Here is a 26,288-nt window from a genome sequence, read left to right on the forward strand (position 1 = left end):
GGAGGAGCTGGAGCTGCCTGTGTGGGCACGCGGCCGGTGGGATGCGGCTCAGGGTGCTGCTCCTCCCAGACCCAGAGCTGAGCCCCTGCAGCCTTCCCTGGGCATGGGAGAGGGGGGACAGCAAGGGGCCACTCTGCAGCCCACCTGGCCCCAGAGCAAGAAGGGGAGATGGGGGAGGGGCATCCCTGCGGCGATGGAGAGGCCAAGTCAGCAGACAACCGGCTTGGGGCTCACAGTTCCCAAGAGGAGCCCCCCCCCACGCCAGGCACAGCCTGTGCTGTGGCTTCCCCAGGGCCAGCAGGCTGGGGCCGGATGGAAGAAATGCCTCCTGTGGGCCCTGGGCCCCTCCTCACTCCTCAGCGGTCAGTTCCTGGGACGAGAGTCCGGTGGAGCAGGTGGGCTGTGTATAGGCCATGGGCTCCAGGGGGCCTTTTACTGTCGCTAGGAATGGGCTGGAGGACCGTGGGGGGCCGGAGCTCCTTGCGTTAGATGCAGAGAACAAGCTGCCACTGCTGGGGTCCGAGCCCTCTTCCGGCTGCTGTGTCTCGAGGAGCAGGTGCGAGATGTCGCCTCGAACCCGGGCCTCTCCCGTGACTGGATGGTGAGTGGGGGGCTGTGGCGCCATTTTCCAGGGGAGGACGTGGCCCTCGGGCAGCCGCCAGCCAGGGCACCCCCTCGGCGTTTCTCTGAGGACCCAGGGGCGTGGCTGTCCCAGCAGGCATCAGTGCAGCTCATTGGTCCTGGTCCCTGGGGAGGACGCCCCCTGCCCACCGAGGCTGAGGGCCCCGACTCTCGGTGCTGCTCCGCCATTTCTCCATTCGCTCACTTGGCTCTCGTCCCCTGGGCTGGCCCAGTCGGGCTGAAAGGGCTCTGACGTCCTTGGCACCGCGGCCTGTCTGCGGCCACGCAGGGGACGCCCCCTGAGGAGGCCTCTGCCCTTCCCTGCACGCTCTCACGGAACTGCGCGCCAGGGCCCAGGGACCCCTGCGCACAGGGCACCCGGGTCGCGAGTCACGCGCGGGTGGCGAGAGCCTTCACTTTGCACGGAGTCTCCGGCCGCTCTGTTTCCCGTGTTCCCTTCCCGTGGGCTCCGTTTGGACGCAGCTCAACTTCTCCGCCTCTGATTCACGACAGGGCAGCCACGGTGCCAGCCAGCAGTCTGCGTCTCTGGGTGAGGAGCTTTTAGGAATAAATCCAAACAAAACTTAAAAAGCGTCACACTGAATCACACGTTCTCCGGCGAGCTGGGCCCCAGCCCAGGCGCTGATTTGCAGCCCTTTTGCACAGCCTGGAATTTGCCGGATTATCCCGGGTATTTATGTGGCCCTACGTCTCCGCTGACGGGTGGGATGTCTCTGTAAATCCTCGGGGCCGGGCCGCGCCGGGTGTGGGCTCGCTGGCCATGGCCACCTCCGTATTTCAGACATGGCGCATCGAAGGCGACGGATCTGGGTTGGCAGCCTCCTGAGGCTCCCTGGTGCCGGCCACACGCTCGCTCTTCTCCCTCTCCGCTGCGACGCCCTGCGCTCTCCCCGCTGGCCCACTGGCTGCGCCCTCGCTGGCTCTGGAACAGGAGGGCCTGGAGTAGCCCTGCGCATCTCTGGGACTCTCGGCAGTGGGCGTGGTCACTCCCATGTCACCGGAGAGCAGAGTGCGGCCTGGAAATGGCCGAGTCTAGGGTCAGCAAGCGAGGGAGGGGCTGAGACTTGGACCTGGCCCCTGTGTGACCCCGTAGCCGGGGTTCCAGGCCCCCATGCGACACAGTTCACACCGAACACAGACAAACAGCTCTTTGGTACCCTGGATGAAGCCAGACTGTGACCGGGGCTGCACGGCTGTGGCAGACAGGCTGGATTTCGGTTCCTGGTATAGCACACGCAGCTGGGGCGCGGTGCAGGTGCACACTGCACAGCCCTGGCCGTGTCAGAGCCGTGCCTCCACCAGCTAAGCGTCTATCTTCCTTTTTCTTAAAAAAAAATTATTTATTTATTTGAAAGGCAGAATTACAGAGAGAGAGAGAGAGAGAGAGGTCTTCCATCCACTGGTTCACTCCCCAAACGGCTTCAATGACTAGGGCTGGGCCAGGCTGAAGCCAGGAGCCTGGAGCTTCATCCGGGTCTCCCACGTGGGTGCAGGGGCCTAACACTCGGGTCACCTTCTACTGCTTTCCCAGGCGTGTGAGCAGGGAGCTGCATCGGAAGTGGAGCAGCCGGGCCAGGAACAGGCGTCCCTATGGGATGCTGGCGCCACAGGCAGAGGCTTTACCTGCTGCGGCACAAGGCTGGCCCCCAACACTAACTGTCTCCGTGGGGTGGGGCAGCTTCCTGGAAGGAGCTGGGTGCGTCTGGGGTCGAGCGGGTCCCGGCTGTTAAAGGAACCGACGGAGATGCCGGCCTCGGTGACAGAGACCACCACCGGGTACCCGCCTGGCGACGCACTGGCTGTGGGGTGGGGCGTGGCTGGAGAAGGCAGAGGGAAATAGGAGGCTGCCAGGGTGTCGTTAAAAATGGATGGAGGCAGCGGGCTGAGGGACAAGGCGGGGATAAATTTTTTATAAAAGATGTTGCTTAAGAGAGAGAAATTAAGACTCACAGCATCCACTTCCCAGCTCGCCAAAGCCGGCTTTTACAGTAAATTCCAGTTAACGCCGCCCGGCTGCAGCCGGCTGCCTGACGACGCTTGCTTTGTGCCTTCTTGCAGGGGGAGCCCGGGCGGAGCGGAGGCCAGGCTGGCCCTGCAGCTGCAGGGCCTCGGCGCGCGGCGCCAGGGTCCACCCGGCTCTCGCGGAGCGCGGCTGCGGCGGCCGGCCAGTGCCGATGCGGGCCGGGCCATTTCCAGAGGTAGCTTCCTTCTGCGCCAGAAAATCTGGCCTCTCAGGATCACCCTGCTCACACGCCTTTGTGAGATCTTTTAAGGAATGATTTCAGTGGGGGCCGGCGCTGTGGCGCAGCGGGGTAACGCCCTGGCCTGGAGTGCCCGCATCCCATATGGGTGCCGATTCGAGTCCTGGCTGCTCCACTTCTGATCCAGCTCTCTGCTATGGCCTGGGAAAGCAGTAGAAGATGGCCCAAGTCCTTGGGCCCCTGCACCCATGTGGGAGACCTGGAGGAAGCTCCTGGCTTCTGGCTTCAGATTGGCACAGCTCTGGCCATTGCGGCCAACTGGGGAGTGAACCAGCGGATGGAAGACCTCTCTCTCTCTCTCTCTTTCTCTCTCTCTCTGCCTCTCTTCTCTCTGTGTAACTCTTTCAAATAAATACATAAATCTTTAAAAATAAGAAATTATTTCAGTGGAACAAAATTAGGCAAAACATCTTCTGCTCTGGAGAAAGTTCTCACGGATCCAACGGGGCCCCAGAGCCTAACGACAGCTTCTCCTGCGCACTGCATGTTCACCCCGCGTGTGCTGGGTGTGCACACGTGGCCTGCATGTGGACGTGTGCTGAGGGTGAAGGAGATTCGGGTGTGTGCACGGACAGAAGCATGCGTGCAGAGGTGGAGACTGAGATGGAGAGGGAGACGGGGGGGAGAGAGACGGATGGGTCAATACATAGATGATGGACACATAGATGGACGGATGATGGATCGATGGGGGCGGGGCTCTTCCATCTAAAACAGAGCTTTCCTCCCTTGGGTTGGTGTGAGAGCTCGCCCCGTCCAGTGTCCAGCACAGCAGGTGACCGAGCTGTGTCAGGTGGGCGTCTGTGGCCTTGGGGCCTGGCTCTGCTTGTCATGCGGCCTGCGTGGGGGCCCAGCAGTGGTGCTTTGGCCTGGCCCTGAGTGCTGACACAGCATAAACACCGCCCTGGCTGCTCTCGTGGGTGGGGGTGGAGCCACGGCTCTTGGCCTTCACCTGCTGTCACTTTATAGCCGGCCCCTCCCCTCGCGTCTGTGGCTTTGCTTTCTAAGGGCTCAGCTACCTGTGGCAGCCGCCATCCACAAATTCTAAAAATGCTACCTGGAAAATCCCAGAAGTCGACAATAAGCGTCTGGTCATGTGCTGTTCTGGGCAACGGGGTGAGATCCTGCGCCTTGACACCCGTCCCACCCTCTGTCCATCATCACCGCACTGGCTACGACCCGCCCACCATGGGTGTGGCCTGGTGATTGGCATGTAGCCTCTGAGGGCGGCGGCGGCCTAAGGCTCCATCCAGCACCTTTCTCATTTACCTCCTCCATCGGCACCCCAGGAAGGGGGCGTGCAGGAGAGGCCGCATCTACGTAACGTTCAGTCCGGTGAATCATTAAATCACTTTACAATGCTCTTGCCATCGGTCACTTACTGGGTGCGATGCGCAGATTCGCTGTATCCTGGGGATGCCTGTGCAGGGAGCCCTGGGTGTGGCTCAGGTCCACCTGCTGTTTCGGCTCTCGCCCTGGGCGTCTTGGGGTGCGCTCTGGGTGCAGAGGGGGGCACCATTGCCCTTGCCCGTTTGCCTGCCTCACAGCCCTGGCTCAGTACACGGTGCACAGCAAGGACTCCCTACGGACTGGGGCAAAAGAAGGGATCCACACACAAGACCACGGCCTTGGCGTGGCCTTCGGGTACCTGCAAACCTGCTTCCCAACACACTCAGGTCTGGAAATCTACCTGTTTGTATGTCTGTTTACCTACCTACCTCTGTATCAATTCATATCCACCCACCCATCCATCCACCCACCCACCCACCCACCCATCCATCCACCCACCCACCCACCCACCCACCCATCCATCCACCCACCCATCCATCCACCCATCCATCCATCCATCCATCCACCCGTCCATCCACCCATCCGCCCATCCATCCATCCACCCACCCATCCACCCATCTATCCACCCACCCATCCATCCATCCACCCACCCACCTATCCACCCATCCACCCACCCACCCATCCATCCATCCACCCATCCACCCATCCACCCACCCACCCATCCACCCACCTATCCATCCATCCATCCACCCACCCACCCACCCATCCACCCACCCATCCACCCACCCATCCATCCATCCATCCACCCACCCGTCCACCCACCCATCCATCCACCCACTCATCTATCCATCCACCCATCCATCCATCCATCTACCCACCCATCCACCCACCTATCCATCCATCCATCCACCCACCCGTCCACCCACCCATCCATCCACCCACCCACCCATCCATCCACCCACCCATCCATCTACCCACCCACCCACCCATCCACCCACCTATCCATCCATCCACCCACCCATCCACCCACCCATCCATCCATCTGTCCATTGTGTATGCATGTATCTCATGCCTACCTACTTATCTATCCACCCGTGGTCTATCCATCATCTCTCTCTCTCATCCATCAATTATCTGTCTATTTATCTATCCATCCATCCATGTCTATCACTCATCTTTCCATCCGTGACGCATCTGTCCATCGTCTGGTTATCTATGACTCTTCATTACCATCGTGCAAACGTGTGCTTTCTCCCACGAAATCCTCGGTCAGAACACGCAGCACCTTCCTTACGCAGGGGCTTCAGATGCTCATGGGGAAATGGAGCCAAGAGGCTGTGCCCTTCATGCGTGTTCTGCGAGCTTTCAGAAGCCCCCTCCTCGTGCAGGGCTCTGTTGGGGGCCTGTTGGGAACAGGCTGTGGGGTTGTGGGTAAACACCTACACTTGCCTGAACCAGAGGAGAACACCCTGGGCTGTGTGGGGTTCATGGGTGCACAGTGCGCTGGCCGCCCTGACCCACACCCGGCAAATGCCCTCCTTGCCCCTCCTCAAGTGTCTCAGGCCCCAGGGACCCTGGCAGGAGGGAGTGTGGGGAAACCCTGAGGGCCAGCGGGACTGGCGCCGAGTGCTTGCCTTCGAGAGGAGGGCGCTGTCCTCAGAGGGGAGGGCCCTCTGGGAGGGAGGGAGGAAGGGATGGAGGGAGGGAGGGAGAGAGGTCTTCCATCTGTTTGTTCACTTCCTAAATGGCCACAATGGCTGGAGCTGGCAGAACTGAAGCCAGGAGCCAGGAGCTTCCTCCGGGTCTCCTATGTGAGTGCAGGGGCCCAAGCGCTTGGACCGTCCTCCACTGCTTTCCCAGGCCATAGCAGGGAGCTGAATTGGAAGTGGAGCAGCCAGGACTCAAACCGGTGCCCATATGGGATGCTGGTGCTGCAGGCAGTGGCTTTACCCACTCAGCCGCAGTGCTGGCCCTGAGGGCTCCTTGTCTGACAGGACAGGAAGTCGCAGGCCTAAGGGGAGCACAGGTGTCTGGGCTGTGTTTGCTCATTTACACCTGGTTTAGTGTGCAAGGCACAAGCCCACCTGCACAGTGCACACCTCCTATCCCTGCACACACACCTGCCTGCACGTGCACGCCTGTGTCTCCATGGTCTGAGACCAGGCCAGGCATTGCCGGGGGTACCACGTCCTAAGTGCAAGAAGTGACACCTGTCACCAGGGTGGGCAGCACCTGAGACCAACACCTCATTTGAAAAGGCAGACGCGGAGGGAGAGGGAGAGGCAGAGGGAGAGGGAGAGGGAGAGGGAGAGGGAGAGGGAGAGGGAGAGGGAGAGGGAGAGGCGGAGGGGGAGGGGGAGGGGGAGGGAGAGGGAGAGGGAGAAGGAGAGGGAGAGGGAGAGGAAGACGGAGAGGGAGAGGGAGAGGGAGAGGCAGAGGGAGAGGGAGAGGCAGAGGGAGAGGGAGAGGGAGAGGAAGACGGAGAGGGAGAGGGAGAGGGAGAGGGAGAGGTCGAGGGAGAGGGAGAGGCAGAGGGAGAGGGAGAGGGGGAGAGGATCTTCATCTGCTGGTTCACTCCTCAAATGGCTGCCGTGGCCAGGGCTGAGTCAGGCCAAAACTAGGGCCCTGGAGCTCCGTCCTGGTCTCCCACGTGGGTGCAGGGGCCCCGGCACTGGAGCCGTCCTCTGTGGCTTCCCCAAGCCTGCTAGCAGGGAGATGGAGCAGCTGTGACTCCACCCGGCACCCACATTGGATGCTGGCATGGCAGGCGGCGGCTCAGCGCTACAGCACAACTGCCCCCATGTCCTCTCTCTTCTTACCCACTGCTGTCCAGCCACGGCCCTCAGAGGGACCACAGGGCACGCCACAGTGACAGCAGTGCCCCGGCTGGCGTCTCGCTTCCCGAGGACTAAGAATATTGTCACCAGCTCGTGACGGTGGCCGGGACACCCTCCGGCCATGGGGGAATTTTACACACATTCATTTGTTCAGTTGGGGGCTACTTTGGAATCTTGCTTTAATTTAATTTGTTGCGATTTGACTCGATTAAAGGGTATTGATCTAGAGGGCCTAAGATTGTGGCCATTTGTCAATAGTGGCTTGCTTATAAAATCTCCTTGTTAATCAATCACGCCTCACGCTGTTCGATATGTCGTTATTACAGTAGGGGACGGCTGCAGCTTCCCCCCGGCGCCCCGTGACAGATGGATGCCATTAAAAGTTGCTCCCTGCTTCGGTCCAGCCCTCCCCTCCCCCGACCCCAGCCCTCTGCAGTTGGAGTTGGAAGAACTCAGGGAACGGCCAGGCTCGTGTCCGTGGAGGCAACTCCGGGTGGGCAGACCACGTGGGGGCGTGCCACTACTTTGTGGCACAGATGCTCTAGCAAGGGGGCTGTCTGGGGACCCCATCTCCTTTGGAGAGACCCCCTCCTTGGTTGGAGCGGGAGCTGGGGTGCTGGGCAGGCTGTGCACTGGCCGTCCTCGGAGCGGTGCTACTGCGGACATAATGGCAGTCAATTAATCAGCCACCCAGTATTCATGAGTCTTCCCCTTTGTGTGAACGCCGGGCTAGAAGCTTCATAAATATTTGCTGGCACACGTTCTGTATTTCAGATTGGAACGGCTACCCACGGACGGCTGCAGGACACAGTCCTGGAGATTCCTCAGGCGGCCGGGGAGGCTGGGTCCTTCCCCAGAGCCAGCGTGCGCCCAGGAGAGGCCGTCACAGGGCAGCCCGGGGGGCCTCGGGGTGGCAGGACTCTGCCTGTCGCTCCTGCCTCCCGACCGGCGCAGACTAACGCTGGCATTTGGAGGCCAAGGTCACCGCGATGGGGGAGCGCTCCTTCCACCGCAGCATCTGCAGAACGCACTGCCCGGGCGGCTGTACCGGGCAGCGCCTAGAGTGACAGAACTCTGTCCCCTGACGGAAAACTCTGTTCTGAGTCCCCCGACCGTGCTGGCACTGGAGGAAAAGCCACTCTTGCTTCTAAACCTCTCTTCTCCTGTGGGTCCGGGGCCAGCCTCTCCCTGCTCGCGCCTCTGCCCTCTCTCACGTGCTGCAGGAAGGCCTCGCGGGACTGCCCATGTTGGAGGCTGTCGGGGGCGAGGTGGGGTCTGTGCAGAGCCCCCGTCTGCAAGCCCAGCCTGCACAGGAGAGACGTGCTGTGTGCAGGCAGCAGATCCGACGGGGCGGCCGGGGCAGACGCTCCCGGCATCCTTTGCCGAGGGAGTTGGCAACAGGGGCACCGGGGGGCCCGTCTGTGGCTGCACCCACGTCTCCTGGTTGTCCCTGGAGTTGTGCAGCTGGCGGGGGCCCCTTGCATGGGAGGCCCCGCCTCCCGCCTGCCTCCCGCCTGCCTCTCTGCCTGTGGGCACTTGGCTGATTTCTGGGGCCCACGCATGGGGGCCTGTCCTCCTGGATGGCACTTGGCCAGGCCCAGGGTGCTGAAGGGTCTGCTCCGAGCTGTTTGCCGTTCTCGGCGGTCCGCTGGGCCTGTTCGTGAACACCGTTCTTTTATTCATAAGCCTGCCTTGGAGAGCTTGTAAATGACATTACCAATTTTGCATTAAGCAGGGCTGCCAAGGCTGGGCGCACTGGTGCGTCCGGGGGCCGGGTGAGCACGCCGGCCAAGTGCTTTATTAGGCATCTTAAGGACGGGCCAGCCTCTCAAAGTCGTTCAGGGGCCCTGGCGGGTGGGAGTCGGCGGGCACGTCCCTCTCTCTCTGTGTCCTTGGCAGCTCACTCGGAGGGCAGAGCTCGGCCGAGTGGACACTGCTCCCTGGCCCTGCTGCAGGACGATGCTGTCTAGCTGGGGGAGGCCTGGGCAGGCAGCAGTGCCCATCTCCTCTACGCCAGGTCCGTCAGCATGCGGGAGCGGGCGTCTGCTCGGGAGAGCGGAGCTGGCCTGGACACCGGAGCCGTACCGGCGGCTGTCCACCCATTTCTCTCTCGCCACTGCCGGTGGCACCACAATCAGAGCTCCGAACACTGTGGGCCCTTCAGAGGCCAGGAGAGGCAGCCGGCCCCGTGTCACTCCCTGCCTGGGGCTGGAAGGGGACCTCTCCTCTTGCCGGGTACAGCAGACGGTTACGGCGTGGCTGTGGCACAGCGTGGAGCTGGGCCGTGGTAAGGGCGCACCCCTCGCTTGTTGCTGAGTCTTGTGGGTGGCTCAGGACGGACTCCTGTTTTCTGGAATCGTCAGCACTGACTACACAGAAGCGAGTGCCCCTGGCGAGTTCTCTGAGGCCAGCATGGGCTCACCTGCTGGCAGACAAAGCCGTCTCCCCTGGGAGGTCCTGTAGGGTGCAGCTGGGCCGTTCCAGCTGCCTGTGTCCAGCCAGCTGTGGACGCGCTGGGAGGAGCCTGGCTCAGTCCACGAGACTCGAGAGCTGTGGGCAGGAGGCAGCCACCAGTGTCTCCGTCCCCGCGCTGGGGAAATCTTTTCTTTGCAAACTGAGAAACTGGCGACCACACGGCTGCGTGGACTTAGATGGACTGAGATCTCGAATCCACTTCCTCCATCACAACGGCCATATTTCAGGTGCGTGAAAGCCACGTGGCCTGCGGCTACTGACATGGACAGAGCAGAAGAGAATGCTCTCATTCTAGAATGTTCTGTGGGACAGCACTGGTGGCCACATGTGGCCTGTGGCCACTGACACGGACAGTGCCGAAGGGAATGCTCTGATTCTAGAATGTTCTATGGGATGGTGCGGGCAGCTACGTGTGGCCTGTGGCCATTGACATAGTGCAGAAAGAGAACTTTCTCATTCTAGAATGTTCTGTGGGATGGTGCGGGCAGCCACATGTGGGCTGTGGCCATTGACACAGTGCAGAAGAGAACGTTCTCATTCTAGGATGTTCTGTGGGATAGCACGGGTCTAGAGGGATCTCGATGGTGAAAAGACAGGAGCCTGGACAGCTGGACGTTGAGAGGAGCCCTGTCCCCCGAGCTGTCGCCCTCTGAGCCCCTCTGGGAGTCCCAGAAGAGCATCTCTTTGCTGACCGCTGGGCTGGAGATGCTTAGGGAGTGTTTACCAGGGCCCTGGAGCCGCACACAGAAGGCAGGACGCACCCGGAGGAGACACAGGCGGGGAGTCGGTTCAGGCCAGGGGCCGTGCACTCGGCCTCCCAGAGCGGCTCTGCGGACTGCCCTGCACGATGACCACGGCTGTGTGGGTGGGGGTGTGGCTGGTTCCGGGTTCTCATCTCCGATGCGTGCAGATGAGAGCACGCACTCCGGGAGGCGTCTCAGCACGCCCTCTCCTGAGCTCACGGCGCTCCGCAGGGCTCGGGGCTGTGTGCTCTGATCTGGAGCCGTGGGACGGCGTCGGGGCGGGGCTTGGGTGCCTGCTGCCCATTTCCTGGCCCCGTTGGGGAACTCTCAGAAGTCATGGCGTCAGGTGCATGCTGGGAGTGGGGGCGTCAGCCATGGTCATGTATCATGATGACCTTATAATGAACAGAAGGTCACTGCCGGGTTGCCACTGGCAGCCATGCTGGATGGTTCCAGCCGGCGCTGGTCTTCAATGTCAGAACCATAGAGGCCGTGGTGGCTTTCCCGGCACAGCGGTGCAGACAGGGCTGCATGGAGAGCGGGCAACCTTGGCCTCTCTCCACCAGCCCACGTCATCTCCAACAACCCTGTCCCACGCCAGCAGCCGTCCCCCAGGGGAACAGGCAGCAGCTTGCTCTGACATGGCTTCCCAAGACGTAGCTCGGTGCCCCCCGCTTGTGGGTGATCAGCTGCCTCCTGGAAGGGGTGTCGTCCACGGCGAGGCTAGCAATGGGGCTCCGTGCGGACAAAGCAGCAGGCGGGGTGCTGCCCCTCGCTCTGCCTGTGCCTGCGTTGGGCGTGCTGTGCAGAGCAGGGCATGCGGGAGGGGTGTGTGTGTGTGTAGGGGGGGGATCTTGCTGGCTGGGTTCTGATAAAAAGCTCTCTTCTGTAGGTTACAGAAGCAAAAACGATGCCAGTGCCCAGAAAGGATTTTAAAAATAGCTCAAAAGGCTGGAAGCAAGACACAACAGGCAGTTCCACTAAATTCGCTGCCTTCAGCCTGACGGGACGCGGGCGCGTCCGCCCCTGTCGACACACGCTGGTCTGGCTCCGGGGTCCTGTCGATGCTTCAGAAATGGAAATGCAGGCTTCTGGCGGGAGGCCCCCCACCCCCACCCTGCGCTGCCTGTGCCTTTGTTTGCTCTCTTGTTGTACACAGACAACAAGGTGGCTGGAGACCTCGGGTCGGCCTGCGCCGTGCGTGCGAGCAGGGTGGCTGGGTGCCCAGCGGCCGAGGGGCTGGCTCCCCCGGACGCCTTCCCTTGCTTTCACGGGGATCTTGTTCTACTCTGCGGCCCAGACGAGGTCTGGCACTGGAGGAGAAGCCACCCAGGGGCTCGGGCAGGTCCTTCTTCCTGAGAAAAAGCTCAGACGACGGTCGCAGTGACGGCCTGGCCAGCGACGGCCTTGCCCGCATGAGCCTCACGCTTGCTCTATGCTTTGCTGCTGCCATCTTGAAATTCATAGAACATTTTTACTTTTGAACGTGTGCTGTGTGAGTCCTCTGGTGGGCACTGGGCGTGCCTGTGACTAGAGCAGGAACTGGGGTACGCGTGCCGCTCTGGGCGCTCCATTGTGTGCAGTGTCGTGAGGTCCTGGGGGCACGGAATTCCACAAGGTGTGGGGGCTCAGCAAGGCTGTGAGCGGTGCCAGGCCAGGTGCTGTCTACACTGCAAGACTCTGAGTGGGTGCCAGGCTAGGAGCTGTGTCTACACTGCAAGACTCTTAGTAAGTATAACTTCAAGTGCTATGTCTACACTGGCAAGACTTGAAGTGGGTGCCAGGTCAGGAGCTGTGTCTACACTGCAAGACTCTGAGTGGGTGCAGGATCAGGTGCTGTGTCTACACTGCAAGATGAGACCGGGTAGGGAGGCCGCCCAGAGCTCCGTCCCTTCCACACTGCCTGCTTCCCCAGGCAGCCGCGGCGGAGGGCCTGCCCGAGGGGCACGGGAGCAGCTGAGCAGGTTCGGACAGTGTCTCCACTCAGGGTGAGAAGGAACACGGATTCGGCACGAGCTGCAGAGCAGGAACTGCGGCTGGAGGAGTCCACGTGCAAGCTACCGGTTCTCACGTCTGCATTAAGGACCAGCGCTGTGCGGTACGGAGAGGAGCGGCCCGGTCCGTGCTAGTGATTTCAAGGGTGAATTCCTGTTTACCATGGCGGCATTGCGCCCTGACCCACTCGGCACTGCAGGCGAGAGAGAGGCGACGGCAAGGACAGCAGTTCCGTGTCGGTGCCCCTCCCCCGCCCCTGCCCTGAGCCTCGTCCGCTGCATCGTGGCGCGTCCCGTACCTGCTCCTCCCGCTGTTCGCCGGGGGAGCGGGCAGCATGGTCCCCAGCAGGGCCTCAGCGGCTCCTCTTTCTCTGAACTTTTCCGGCTCGGTTCTTGTGTGTGTGTAGGGATCCCTCCCACAGCCTCCCTTCGGGCTGCTGACAGCCCCTGCCTGGGCGCCCCACTCTGCTCACAGGTGCACACGTGTCCATGCACCTGCTACCCAGTGGGTCAGTAAGGACAGGCTGCGTTCCTGCTCAGCCACTGGCAAAGCCCCATGAGTCGCACAGACGAGCAAGGGCTCCGCCAGCACTGCCATTTCCGTGGCTCCTCCCTCTCTGAGGGGCCTGCCCCAGAGCTGCCCGGGGACTTTGGGTGCAGGGACGTGTAGACGGATGGATGGATGGACAGATGACAGGCTGATGGCAGGTGGTGAATGGATAGGCGGATAGATGGATGGATGGGTGGGTGGCTGGATGGTGGATGGTGGATGGATGAGGAATGGTGGATGGAGGGTGGCTGGATGGCTGTGTGGATTGGTGGATGGCTGGGTGGTGGGTGGATGGTGGATGGATGGAGGATGGAGGCTGGCTGGCGGCTGGTGGCTGGCTGTGTGCATGAGCGGTGGGTGGTGGATGGGTGGGTGGCTGGATGGGGATGGTGGAGGGATGGTGGATGGAGGGTGGCTGGCTGGCTGTGTGGATTGGTGGATGGCTGGGTGGGATAGATGGGTGGGTGAATGGTGGATGGATGGATGGAGGATGGAGGGTGGCTGGCTGGCTGTGTGGATGAGTGGTGGATGGTAGATGGGTGGTGGGTGGTGGATGGGTGGGTGGCTGGATGGGGATAGTGGATGGATGGATGGGTGGCTGGCTGGCTGGCTGTGTGGATGAGTGGTGGGTGGTAGATGGGTGGTAGGTGGTAGATGGGTGGTGGGTGGTGGATGGAGGCTGGCTGGCTGGCTCTGTGGATTGGTGGTGGGTGGGGAGGGGAGGTTGGGTAAGTAGAGAGAGGAGAGCCTGGCTGCTCGGGCTCCACCCCTCTCGGGGGAGCCATCCATGGATATCCCACTGCAGGGTCAGAATCCGGGGTCCTGTCACGCTCCCGAGTCCCGGCCACGTCACCTCTCTCAGTGTCTGTCCTGGGTCAGCCGCTGACGTCCCGCTGACCCTGGACCAAACAAGAGGATGGCAAAGGCGCGATGAGCGGACAGGGGCTCCAGGGGCGGCCCTCGCTCCCGCCAGCCTACAGCGGGCTCCTTGGGCCCGGGCTGCCCTGTGTGGGCCGTGGCAGGGGGCCTGGGGTGCTGCCGCTGGGTGGGTGCTGACGTCGCTCGTGCTGGAATTCTGCCGTGGTTTCCGAATGTGCGTAATGGGGCGGCAATCAAGGCCCGCAGACGGCGCGGAGATGCGGTGACCCCGGTATTTCACTCCCGCTAACCTTCAGTTTCTGCTCCCGACCTTTCTCTGTGAAATATTTCAATATAAATAATGCAGTTTTGCAAACACATCGCCCTGATTACTTCGCGGGGCCCTGGCTCTCCATGTGTGAAAGTCTTTGAAGTAAGCAGTAATTTGCTCCCTTCCCTGGTAATTGCTGCTTTAGAAATAGCTTCTCGAGACGTCGGCCACAAATTGGCATCTCCCGGACTCTCAGGGAGCTTGCCAGGAGCAGCTGCCGGCTGCACGCTGCACCAGGCCGGCGTGGCCAGGAGGCTGCAGACCGGGGCCTGGGGCCGAACCAGGATGGGGAGGCGCCGGCTCCTGGCTGCCACCCGGCCACAGGTGGTGACCCCTGTGCGGTGTCCTCTTCCCCACGGAGGCTTCTGATGTCACCGGCTGCGTCCCGGCACTGGCTGCACAGGGGCGTGAGCGGAAGCACCACCCTCGCCCTGTCCCATAAGCCCTCACCGTGCCCTTTTTAATTTCCACAGTGCACTGCCCCAGCCACCGTACTGGCCACGTGTTCAACCTGCTTCCCCGGGAGCGCCCACCCCACCCTGCCACCGTCCTGTGAAGACCTGACCGCGGTGGCAGGAGTGGCCTTGCCCTGGGGGCAGATGTCCCCACATGATGTCCCCACGTGATGTGAGTGTCTGTCGGGGCAGACACGGGCTGGCTGGGAGGAGGGCCCCAGCCCGGAGGACAGGGACAGGGACCCTGGAGGGCTCCACAGCGGTCTCCTCTGCCCCCTCCTCCCTGGAGCCCTCCTGGCTTCCCCCTGGCAGCAAGGACACCTCCTTTCTCGGGCTCACAGGAGGCCACGCTGTTGGGAGTCTGGGGGTCCACGTGCGTCCAGTGGCCCGAGAGTCCTCTGTGGGCAGGACTGGATCTTGCTGGTCTCTGTGTCCTCAGCACCCGTGCAGGCCTTGGCACACTATGGTTGCTCCATACAAGTTCAAACGCGAGCACACGGATGCACGTATGTGCAGGCATGTCTTTGCATGTCCCCAGAGGCTCACCTGTCGGGGGCAGAAGCCCACCCTTCTCCCGTCTCTGACTGAAGGGGGAGTCCCTGTCTACACTGCCCCCTGCAACCCAGCATCCCACATGAGCACCAGTGCAAGTCCCGGCTGCTCCGCTTCCCACGCACCGTGCTGACGCGCCTGGGAAAGCAGCAGAGATGGCCCGTGCACTCGCGCCCTGCCACCCACGCGGGAGACCCGGATGCAGCCCAGGGTCGTGGCTCTGGCCTGGCCCAGCCCCGGCCGCGGCAGCCTGTTGGGGAGTGAACCAGCAGATGGGCAGTCTCTCTCTGTCTCCCTGCTCTCCCTTTCTCTGACACTTTGACTTTCAAATAAAAAATAAATTAAAAAACAAAAAAAGGTAGAGCCCAGCTTCCCTGCTCCTGGGCGGCCAGGGGAGCCGGGTGCCACCCGGGCGGCGCCCGCTCAGCTCAGGCCTGCGACGGGAACCTGCCTTGGTTGTCCGAGTCCTTGGTGATTAATTGTCTCAGAAGGCTGAGCTCCAACAGGAGGGAAAAGTCGATGGCTAATCTATTAAGCTCCCGGGGTAACTTAATTTACATGTTTTTAATGATTACTTCCTACCTGAGCAGTCTGGGAGCTAAGCAGTCCTGAATCACGGGCAGCCTCCTGCCCCACGCCGCTGTCCACAGCCAGGAGCCCGATCCTGGGGACCGGTCCTCAGCCCCGCCCTCTGCCTGCCCTCACTCCTGGGGCCCGCCCTCAGCCCCGCCCTCTGCCCCGCCCTCGCTCCTGGGGCCCGCCCTCAGCCCCGCCCTCTGCCCTGCCCCCTCTCCTGGGGCCTGTCCTCTGCCCCGCCCTGGATCCTGGAGCCTGTCCTTGGCCCGTCCCCAATTCTGGGCCTGTCATTGGGCACAGCCTCTGTGAGTGGCAGAGGGCAGACATCCATCCATTGTTTCCAGGGCCCAAGTCCTGTGCCCATGCCGGGGCTGAGAGCACTGGGCCCATTCTGCTCTGGCTCTGGATTGGGCGAGCCTCCCTGCCCCTCACTGCCCAGCCCTTGGAAGCCTGGACGGCCCTGGTTGGAGGCCCCAACGGAGGCTAAGCAGGTGCCATGGCCTCCTCTGCAGGTAACTGGGGCCGAACTGGAGGACGCCATGGTGTCCCTGCACCTCGCAGGCAGCTGCAGCCTGTGTTGGCTCCGCTGGTCACATGCCAGGTGGGCCGAGTCCCCTGGGGTATGTGACCGTGTTTAGGGACAGGGGCTTTGCAGACAAGGTGGGGTCATGCTGTGTGTGAGGTGGTCCTTGGTCCCATATGAAGGCTGTCCCCTAAGAAACGGAGAAGACGGGCCGGTGTCATGGCTCACTTGGTTAATCCTCCGCCTGCGGCGCCGGCATCCCATGTGGGAGCCGGAGCCGGGTTCTAGTCCTGGTTGCTCCTTTTCTAGTCCAGCTCTCTGCTGTGGCCAGGGAGGGCAGCAGAGGATGGCCCAAGTGCTTGGGCCCTGCACCTGCATGGGAGACCAGGAGGAAGCACGTGGCTCCTGGCTTCGGATAGGCATAGCTCCAGCTGTGGCAGACACTTGGGGAGTGAACCAACGGAAGACCTTTCTCTCTGTCTCTCTCCCTCACTGTTTAACTCTGTCAAATAAATGTAAAAAAAAAAAAAAAGAAAGAAAGAAAGAAAGAAAGAAAGAAAGAAAGAAAGAAAGAAATGGAGAAGAGACCCCCACAGAGGGGAGCAGAGGTCAGAGGTCAGAGAGCTGTGTACCCATCCAAGGACTCTGGGACTCCCCCCAGCCGCTGTGCTGGGGACAGCAGGGGCAGCACTGGTCCCTGGAGCCTTCAGGGAGAGCACGGCCCTGCAACACCTAGATTATTTTAAAATTTTATCGGAAAAGCAGAGAGAAAGGGAGAGAGAGAGAGAGAGAGAGAGAGAGAGAGAGAGAATCCCTCTCCCCGTTTCACTCCCTAAATGCCTGCAGCAGCTAAGGCTGGGCCACGCCAAAGCCAGGGCCCGGGACCTCCACCCTGGCCTCCCACGGGGGGGGTGAGGACCCAGACTGGCGCTGTCCCAGCTGCCTCCCCGTGTACACTAGGGGGAAGCAGAACCAAGACCCAGCCCCGGGTGTCTGCGGTGCCTCCGTGGGGAGACCCTGCAACATTGCAGGCTGCTGAGAGGGGCCTGCTGGGGTCCGACTGCCCTTGTCCGTCCTGGCGGCAGCCCCTCCTAACGCTGTGGGCGTGGAACGTCATTTGCTGTCCCCGAGCCTCAGTGTCCCCGTCCCGGCTCGGACTCGGTGCCGAGAGTGCCCCGGCTAGGAGAAGCATTGCTGGGAGCCAGGCTCCAGGACGCCTCCCCGGCCAGGCCTGCGTGCGTCACCTTGTCCTCCCGAGTCCGGAAGTTGGGTTTGTGTCAGAAATCTACGCCAGAGAGCTGAGCGGCGGTTTCTCGGGACGGCCTGGAGCCGGCCGTGTGCGGGGACCTGGGCACCGACGCCGGGAGAAGGGCCTCCGGGGGGCCGCTGGGGTCTGGCCCTGCAGGCGCCTTCACCCTTGGTCCCGAGGGGCACGGGCACACGGCCTGGTGTCCAGACCTCTGGGGCACTCCTGCCTCCATTCTTTGAAAGGAAGACCGTGCTCGGCCCTGGGGGACCCCAGCGAGCTGCCCGCGTGAGCGGCTCCTCTCCCAGCCGCCGTCAGGGTTCAGCCACCGATCAGCACCAACCCCGATGTTTCCAGGCAGGTGTTTAAGTTCCGTGGAAATGGCTTCGTTTTGGTGGCTCAGGTGGGAACAGCTGGAAGCAGCCGGAGCCTGAGAAAAGGCAGGGACCCCGGGCCAGCGGGCCTCTCACTGTCTCCCGGCCGCACCAGCTACCTGTCACCTCTCATCTGGGGGCACCCCGTCACTGGGAGAATCAATGAGGCTGACATCTCAAGTGTGTGAGTGGAGCCCGGGCAGAGATAATGTTTTCTCAGCGCCGGCTGGAGCTCCCCGGTGGGCCACGCGGTACCATGTCCAGGACTGTCAGCTCCTATTAGTGTCTGCTCTTGGGACAGCCTCTTCCTCACCAGGCCACGGAAGCCCAATGCAGGGAGAAGCCGCCCAGTGATGCCACAGGTCTCATGACATCTGCAAATCCGACACCGGAATCTGCTGCCCAGGGTGAGGCCGGCCGCCAACGATCCCAGGTCTGCACCCAGCCCCGCTCTAACCAAGGGGGGCCGTGGGGAAGCCGAGGTCCCCTGTTTCCGAGTGGGAAGCCGTTCTCTCCTGGGTGGGCATCTGCGAGGTGGCGGACAGGGCCGAGGGCCGAGGGCCGAGGGCCGAGGGCCGAGGGCCGAGGGCAGACGGGGCTGGGCTGTCGCTAATGGATGCTCCCGACTCCATGTGGGATCCCCTTGAGGTCTGCAAGTAGGGGGTGGGCATGGGGACTGGGATGGCACATGGAGCCAGTGTCAGACCACCCAGGAACACAGAGGGTCTCCACGAAGGTGGTGACCTCACTGGGATGGCAGCGCCCGTGGACACTCGGGGGCTCGCGGCGCCATTCTCGCGAGGATCCCACGCGGATCCCAGGCTGGAGAAGGGGTGCTGCGTTTCCCCTGGCCGAATTCGCTGGCCCACACAGGCCAACCCGGGGGGACCGCACCCCTGCCGGCGCTAATTCCTGCCTGTCCTGGGCTCTGTCGGGGCGGCCCCTGGTGGGACTGTGCAGGTGCGTTCTCCGCACCCCCCAGGGACTCCCTTTGCTCCCACTGTCCCCCTCCCCACATCACAGCACGTGGCGGAGCGTGTGGCCCTGACCGGCTCCATGGAGCATGTCACCCACTGCATGGGCCATTCATCAGTTCCCTTGTGTTTAAAAGGATTTAGGTTAAAAAAAATGTTCAGTGCAGACAACGCTCGGCTTGGGCTGGGCTGGTGTGCGAGGGTTCAGTTTTAGGACAGTGTAGCAGCTGCACAGGTCACAGCTGCCTGCCCAGGGGACCTGGAGGTTTGGCTCCTGCCTGGTTGGTCCCTTGGCAGCCTGACCACCCTCTTGGTGCTGGACAGAGCAGTGGCTGCAGCCCCCGCTTGGCCCTGCGGACGCGAGGGAAGTGCCCATTGCTGGCTCTGCAGCCTGGGGGCAGAGACACATTCAGGCGATGCGGGTGCCTCCAAGGTGCCACCGAGCATGGTTGGACTCCCCTGGCTGAGGGTGGAGCCAGGATGGCAGAGGCGCCTCCCCCCGCCACACCCCCTGGCCAGCAAAGGGCAGAGCTGTGGTCCAGGACTCACAGCCAGTATGCTGATTGGTTCATTGCCTCTGTCCCTGCCGGATGGTGAGGCTGGGCCAGAGACCACGAGAGTCTTGCCAAGCCTCGCATTCCTGGTGTTGGACATAGAGGCCGGTACGTGTTAAGGGCGCACGTCTGAGTAAGTATGAACTCTCGGCCTTGACTTGTGAATGGAATGTCCGGGCCAGCTTAAAGGGCAGCCACACTGTCCTTGGACCCTGGCAGGGCCAGGAGGGCTTGTCCTCCTCCGGGGTGGGGGGCAGGTGAGACCCCTGCAGGTGAGATGCATCTGGGCTGCCCCACCTGGGGAGCAGCTTGGGCAGCGTCCTTGCGCGTGCCCGGGGCCCAGCTTTGCTCCCCAAGGACCATCTGAGTTCTCCCTCGGGGCGGCCAGGAGCGGGCAGAGCAGCCTTCCGGGGGCTCGGCCCCCTCGTCGGGGGATTTAATTAGCGCCTTTTAATCACGCGCTCTAAACAGATGCGTGTCTGCTGATGGAATGCGACCCTGCGTCTTGTATAACCGACGCAGTCCCCACTAGAGGAGAGGTGGGCCCGACAGCCCCCTGCCTGGGAACCTGGACACAGCAGGGAGCCGCGGCGGCCGCTCGCTGGCCCACGGACGGGTAAGGGCTCCGTAGTGAGCAGAGAGAATCCAGGCCCACGCTGCGGCTCCAGGGCAGTGAGTAGGAGGGCGCCAGCCGGCAGGCCGGGCAAGGAAGGGCCGCTGTGTCTGGGGGTCCCTACGGGGCCGGGGAACGACAGCCGAGCCCGTGGTGGCAGAGCTGTCAGCCACGCGACACAGGACCTGCCGGCCTGGCACAAGCGCACGCGGGCCAAGCTCCCAGCTCTTGGTGTTCTGCTTTCCCCCCACACTGCCGGCCCCTGGGAAGGAGCTGGCAGAGATCCCTGAGCCGGCACAGTCGTCATCTGGTTCGGTGACGGCTGGATAACATACCACGTGTGTGCTTCAGCTTCTTCCATTTCAGCATGAAATATGTACCACTTATATTATTTTGTAGATTATTTGGTACAAAGCAATCAATCCATCACAGATCCCCTGCCTGAACTCGCCTCTCTCTCTCTCTCTCTCTCTCTCTCTCTCTCTCTCTGTATTAAGTCTGGCTTTCTCGTGTGGTTTCTCGGGCCGGCTGAGACCTTGCAGTCGGCCATAAAGCAATCTGAGGTCGGGCTGCTGCTGGATCCCGCTGATTGATTTCCCAGCCTGTCACGCTCGGCTTGCACGACTTAATTTCAGGAGCAATATATTGAGGAACCTGCCGATCTGCTCCTTCCAGAGCGGTCCCTTTGGTTTTTCTTTTCTTTTTTTAAAAGATTTCTGTATTTGTTTGAAAGGCAGAGTTACAGAGAGGCAGAGGCAGAGAGAGAGAGAGAGCGAGCGAGCGAGCCATCCGCTGGTTCACTCCCCAGATGGCTGCAACGGGAAGTGCCCCAATCTGAAGCCAGGAGCCAGGAGCTTTCTCCAGGTCTCCCATGTGGGTGCAGAAGCCCAAGCCCTTGGGTCATCCTCCACTGCACTCCCCGGCCCAGCAGGGAGCTGGATCAGAAGTGGAGCAGCCGGGACTCGAACTGGCGCCCATATGGGATGCTGCAGGTGGCGGCCGGCCCCAGTCTCTGTTTTTTCAGAGGGACGCTGTGGGTCGCCCTCGTGCAGACGGGTCCCTGGAAGAGTTTGATGAGTTTTCTCAGCAGGTACCCGGGCGCCTGCCTGCGCAGGTCTGGGACACTTTGCAGTGAGCTCTGGGTCCCTGCGTTCGTTTCCCGTGGCTGCGCCAACGAACCGAGGGACACACACACACAGGTCCTCCATCTGCCGGTTCTCTGCTCAGACGCCTGCAACAGCTGGGTCTGGGCCAGGCCGAAGCCAGGAGCCTGGAGCTTCACGTGGGTGAGGGGGGCCCAGGCACCTGAGCCGCCACCTGCTGTGCCCCAGGTGCGCACCAGCAGGAAGCCGGGTCAGAAGTGGAGCTGGGACTTGAACCCAGGCCCTCTGAAGAGGGGAGCAGGCTTCCCAGCGGTGTCTTCCCCGCTCTGCCGACGCCCACCCCGACTCGGTCCTTTAATAGAGAGAAGGGGGTGACGGTGCTCACAGCCATGACGGCCAAAAGCCCCGTGGGGTCTGGCCTCGTCACCAGGCGGGGCAGCGGCATCACAGCAGAGGATGTGCACAGGAAGCCAGCGGCACACACAGAGGGGCCCAGGCACGTGGGATGTGGGGCTAAGCCTCATGGGATGGACAGAAGCCGGTGCTGTGTGCGTCAGTCTCTCCTGAGAGTCCCGCCCCTGTGACCCAACCACTGCCCCTAGCTGTGGACACCCTTCCGGGTGGGCAGTTGAGCCTCAGTGTGAGTTGGGGGGGGGTGGGGACCAGAAGACCAAAGCAACGGGTGGGCAGGGGGTTCCCTCTGGGGTCTCTGGGGCGTGGGGGGACGGAGCCTGCTCTGTGCTTCTTTGCCGTCTTCCTTGGTGTTGCCTGGCCGGCAGGTGCATGGCTCGGTCTCCATGTGTGTCGTAGGCGGCTTTCTCGGGCTGGGACCTCCCTGTGTATTGCAGGACCCGGGCCTCACAGAAGCCGTGACCGTGCCTCGTCCCCTCTGGGGGAAGCAGAAGGGCAGGGTTCCGCGTGGGGCAGCCCGTGGGCTGGTGCTCAGAACCGGCTCTGCAGCCGGCCAGTCCCGAGGTGTGGGTCATGGAGGACGGCCCCGGAGGACGGCCCCGAGAGCTTCGACTCCTGGGCAAACTCAGCGCCCGGCAGCACCGCCCGCGTGGAGGCTGGGACGTGGACATCATGTCAGCAGCCGGCACTGGGGCCAGAACTGGGACGGAACCCTGATGGGAAACCAGGCGGAACTCGGGTCTGAAGAAGCCAATGATTGTGGAGGGTGGGCCCCAAGATGACCACGACCCCGTGGTCCTCGGCGGATAAACGAGGGGCGGGTGAAAGCCGCAAAGTCACCCACGGGTGCCCCGGGGTGGTGGCTGGAGAAACTTAGGCAGAGCCAGACGCTTTCTTATCGCCACCTGCCCGTCTGCAACCTGCCACCATGGGCATTTGTCACACGGCCCCATGGCTCCAGGAGTGGTCAGTACACCGCAGCGGTTAGCACACGGTGACCAGTGGGCCTGCTCCTACACCCCCAGGCCCGGGCTGAGGAACAGAGACCCCTGTGCCGGCTGCGCTGGAGCCTGGGCTCTCTGCTGGCCTCCAGTGCCTTGTCGGGTGCAGGGTGTGAAGTCGCCACGGCTCCTTCCTCTAGGCACCCTGGCACCAACCCCTCAGCCTCAAGTCCTCATCCATCCCGGCTGCTCCTGCAAAGCACCGCAACTGGGTGGCTCTGAATCCACGGAGATCTGTTTCGCACAGTGCCGGGGCTTGGAGACGGAGGCGCTGGCGGATTCGGTCCCTGCAGAGGCCTCGCTCGCCGTTCACTGTCGGCGCCTGCTCTCTGCGCACTCACGTGGCAGAGGGGTGAGGGGTCTCCCTCGGGGCGTGACTTGTAAGGGCACCAGTCCCACTGGTGGGGGCTCCAGCTGAGAGCCCTCTCCTCCCAAAGACCCCCACTTCCTTACCCCCTCCCCCAGGGGTTGGATTTCAGTGGGACGCAGACACGCAGACCCCAGCAGGCGCCCCCTGCAGACCACTCCTGGCTGCTCCCCGCGGCCCGGTGCTGGGTCCCTGCACACACAGCACCCAGATGCTTCCCTGCTCGGAGCGGCCGGTGCAGGGCCGCCCTGGAAACGGAACTGAGACCTGGGGTCTGTGCTGAAGCTTCACACAAGGGCCTCGGCTCCCTTAGCCCGTAGGCGTGTGTGAGTGGGTGAACACGCGTGCATCTGAGCAGAGACACACATGTGCATGTGGACGGCGGCGGGGTGGTACGCCAGCCGCACCGGACTCGCACCTCTACTCCTCCTGCCCTGGGAATGGGGGAGAACAGCGCCCCCTGCAGGGCGGTGGGGCTCGGCTGGCTCGGGGATTCCCGGCTCCCCGCGGCTTGTGAGCCGGCCCCGTGAGGACAGTCCGGTTCCCTGCCTGCCACTGCCTCGGTCCACTGTGTGGTCTTTGCGCCTGCCAAGCCATGTATCCCGTGTCTTCCGGAGTCTTCCCCTCTGCAAAATGGGGGCATGACCAGGTTTGTTTGGAGGCTTAGATGGGATTACCTACGCTGAACACTCACTCCGTGAGCTACGCTGAGCACAGTGGCCGTAAGCTTCCTGAGCCTCATTGATTACTGTTACTATTGCTATTATTGATTTTAGGTCGGCAAGCAGTTTTTAGTGAGCATCTACTATGGAGAGACTCCCATTTCAGAGGGGGTGGACACACGGGTCTCATCTCCAAGCACAGAGGCAAGCCTAACAAACTGCACAGGTGCACACACACACACGCATGTGCACACACACACACGATGCACAAGTGTGTGCCGAGAAGGAACTGGAGCTGGGAGGGTGGCAGAGCTGGTGGCCCTGGGGTCATGGGACTGACAGCACGGCTGGGGTGCCAGGCTCGGTGCCCCGGCCATGGGGACAGCTGCAACGGAGGCCTTGGGAAGAAACAGCAGAGGTAATGAAGGGCTGAATGCCACCCCCAGGAAGCGCTCAGAATAGCACAGCTTCAAACGTTGAAATAAGTGCTGTTAAAGTCTTTGGAGAGATGGAGGGGCGGAAAGCCACCGTGAAGCCGGAATAGGACGCCGGGGACAGGAGTCCAGCGGCTGGGGCCGAAAGGGAGGGACGTGGAAGGGCCGATGGAACTGCGCCACCCTCTGGAATTAGCCACCGACGGGAGACACGCGGGGATCAGGCTGCAGCGCCTCGAGACGTGGACAAGGAAGCCGCGGCCCCAGCACCCGCCGAATGGGAGGCCCCGGAGGAGGCAGTGTTGACAGCATAACGGCTGGGAATTCTCCAGAACGGGCGAGAGCCACGAGGCAGATGGGAAGAGCTCGTCCTTGCGCAGCAGAAGTACCAGCAAATCCCCGAGGACGCACTGTGTTCTGCATCTGCTGACTGCGATTCAGAGAGAGGAAGCTTAGCTGTCGCCGGAGAGGAAAGCCGGCACCCCTAGACGCTGCCGGGCCTCCGCAGACTGAGAAGCCCTTGGGGGAGGTAGTTTGGTGTAGCAGACACGAACCCTTACACACGTCCACAAACCTGTTTAGTCATCATTCTCACTTCTGGAAATCGGTTCTAAGAAAATAGTCACTGATGTGAGAAAGATTTAAATTCAGCCACATTTATAATGGCCGTAAAAATTGATTAAACTGAAGAGATTTCTAAGCAAACGAATGTACGCACACCGTGGTGCTAACCATCAACCAAACGGGACCCAGCTGTAAAAACTGTTCCTATACTTGCTTGGGGCCGGCGCTGTGGCGCAGTGGGTTAATCCTCCGCCTTGGCACCGGCATCCCATACGGCGCTGGTTCAAATCCTGGCTGCTCCACTTCTGATCCAGCTCTCTGCTGTGGCCTGGGAAAACAGTGGACGATGGCCCAGGTCCTTGGGCCCCTGCACTCATGTGAGAGACTTGGAAGAGGCTCCTGGCTTCGGATCAGCTCAGCTTCGGCCCAGCTCAGCTCCGGCCGTCGCAGCCATCTGGGGAGTGAACCAGCAGACAGAAGACCTTCCTCTGTGTCTCTCCCTCTCACTGTCACTCTACCTCTCAAATAAATAAAATCTTTTTAAAAATTGAAGAAAATTATCCTTAAAAGAGTAACAATGTGGCATGACGCATGTGAGCCATCATCAACTGAAGTAAAAGCAGGCAGACAGCAACCCGGGTTCCGCCTGGGCCTCTGTCTCCGGTCTCTGTGTGCGCGCGCTCGTGTTGACCAGAGGAGGCTGCACGACCGCAGGGCTCACCTGCGAGGAGCGGGCGCGCCGGGATTCCACTGTGGATTTGCGCTTTGCTCTGTGTGCACACGCCTGTGTGTTCATCTGTACTGACAGTGGCCTAGGAGCCCATTACTGCAGCCCCTGAAGCTTCACGAGGGACCCGACCGCCAGCAGCCCCAGGAGTGCCCTGCTGGAGCCGCGTGGAGGAGGAGCATCCGTGAGAGCCATGTGGGCTGCTGGAGGCGGCGCCAGGCCCCGTGGAGGCGCAAATACCCCATGGAGAGCTCTCAGGCGTCGATAACTGCGGCTGCTGCCCTTCCTGGCCCTGGTCCTGGCCCTGGTCGGCCTTGGGACGTCGTTGCTGGAGGAATGCCAGAGAGAGGTGTGGCCGGGTGAGTGGAAGACAGGCCTGATAAGGACACTAAGAAGGACCCAGCAGGGAGTCAACAGCCCCCTTCCCCCGTCTTTTCTTCCTTTAAGATGCGTTTATTTATTTGAAAGTCAGAGTTACACACAGAGAGAGACAGATGCATCGGAACCTTCCGTCCTCAGAGGACCTCAGTGGTGGAGGCTGGGCCAGGCAGAAGCCAGGAGTCAGGAGCTTCGCTCCATCCGGGTCTCCCAGGTGGGTGGCAGGGGACCAGATGCTTGGGCCGTCGTCCCCTGCTCTTCCAGGCCACAGCAGGGAGTGGACTCAGCAGTGAAGTAGCCGGGAGGAGAACCAGGGCCCACATGGAGTTCATGCAGGTGGCAACTTTACCCCTTTTGCCTCACCCCCCCCCCCTTTTAAAGTTATTTATTTGAAAATTAGAGAGAAAGAGAGCGAGCGAGCATGATGTCTTCCACCTCCATGTTCACTCCCTAATGGCTGCAAGAGCTGGGGCTGGGCCAGGCTGAAGCCAGGAGCCAGGAAGCAGGAGCTGGGTGTTGTGTGGGGTGGCAGGGACTCCAGCCATCACCTGATGTCTCCCAGGTGCGTTAGCAGGACGCTGGGTCAGAAGTGGAGCACCCGGCACTGGAACCGGCACCCGGCTCGGGCGGTCCCAATACTTCCCCTTATTTGCCGTTTCTTTAGGGTTGGGGGCTTGGAGCGTCTTTCCTATACTTGCTCATCAAATGCTTACCGGGTCACGGTGAATTCAAGCCACTGCCCCACGCAGTGTGACCTCGGGCGCTCACCCCTCTGGTTGATTTGGTCGATTTGCAT

The sequence above is a fragment of the Oryctolagus cuniculus genome, chromosome 7 (assembly GCF_051225735.1).
Source record: "Oryctolagus cuniculus isolate XC-2025 breed Fujian yellow rabbit chromosome 7, ASM5122573v1, whole genome shotgun sequence".
NCBI lineage: Eukaryota > Metazoa > Chordata > Mammalia > Lagomorpha > Leporidae > Oryctolagus > Oryctolagus cuniculus.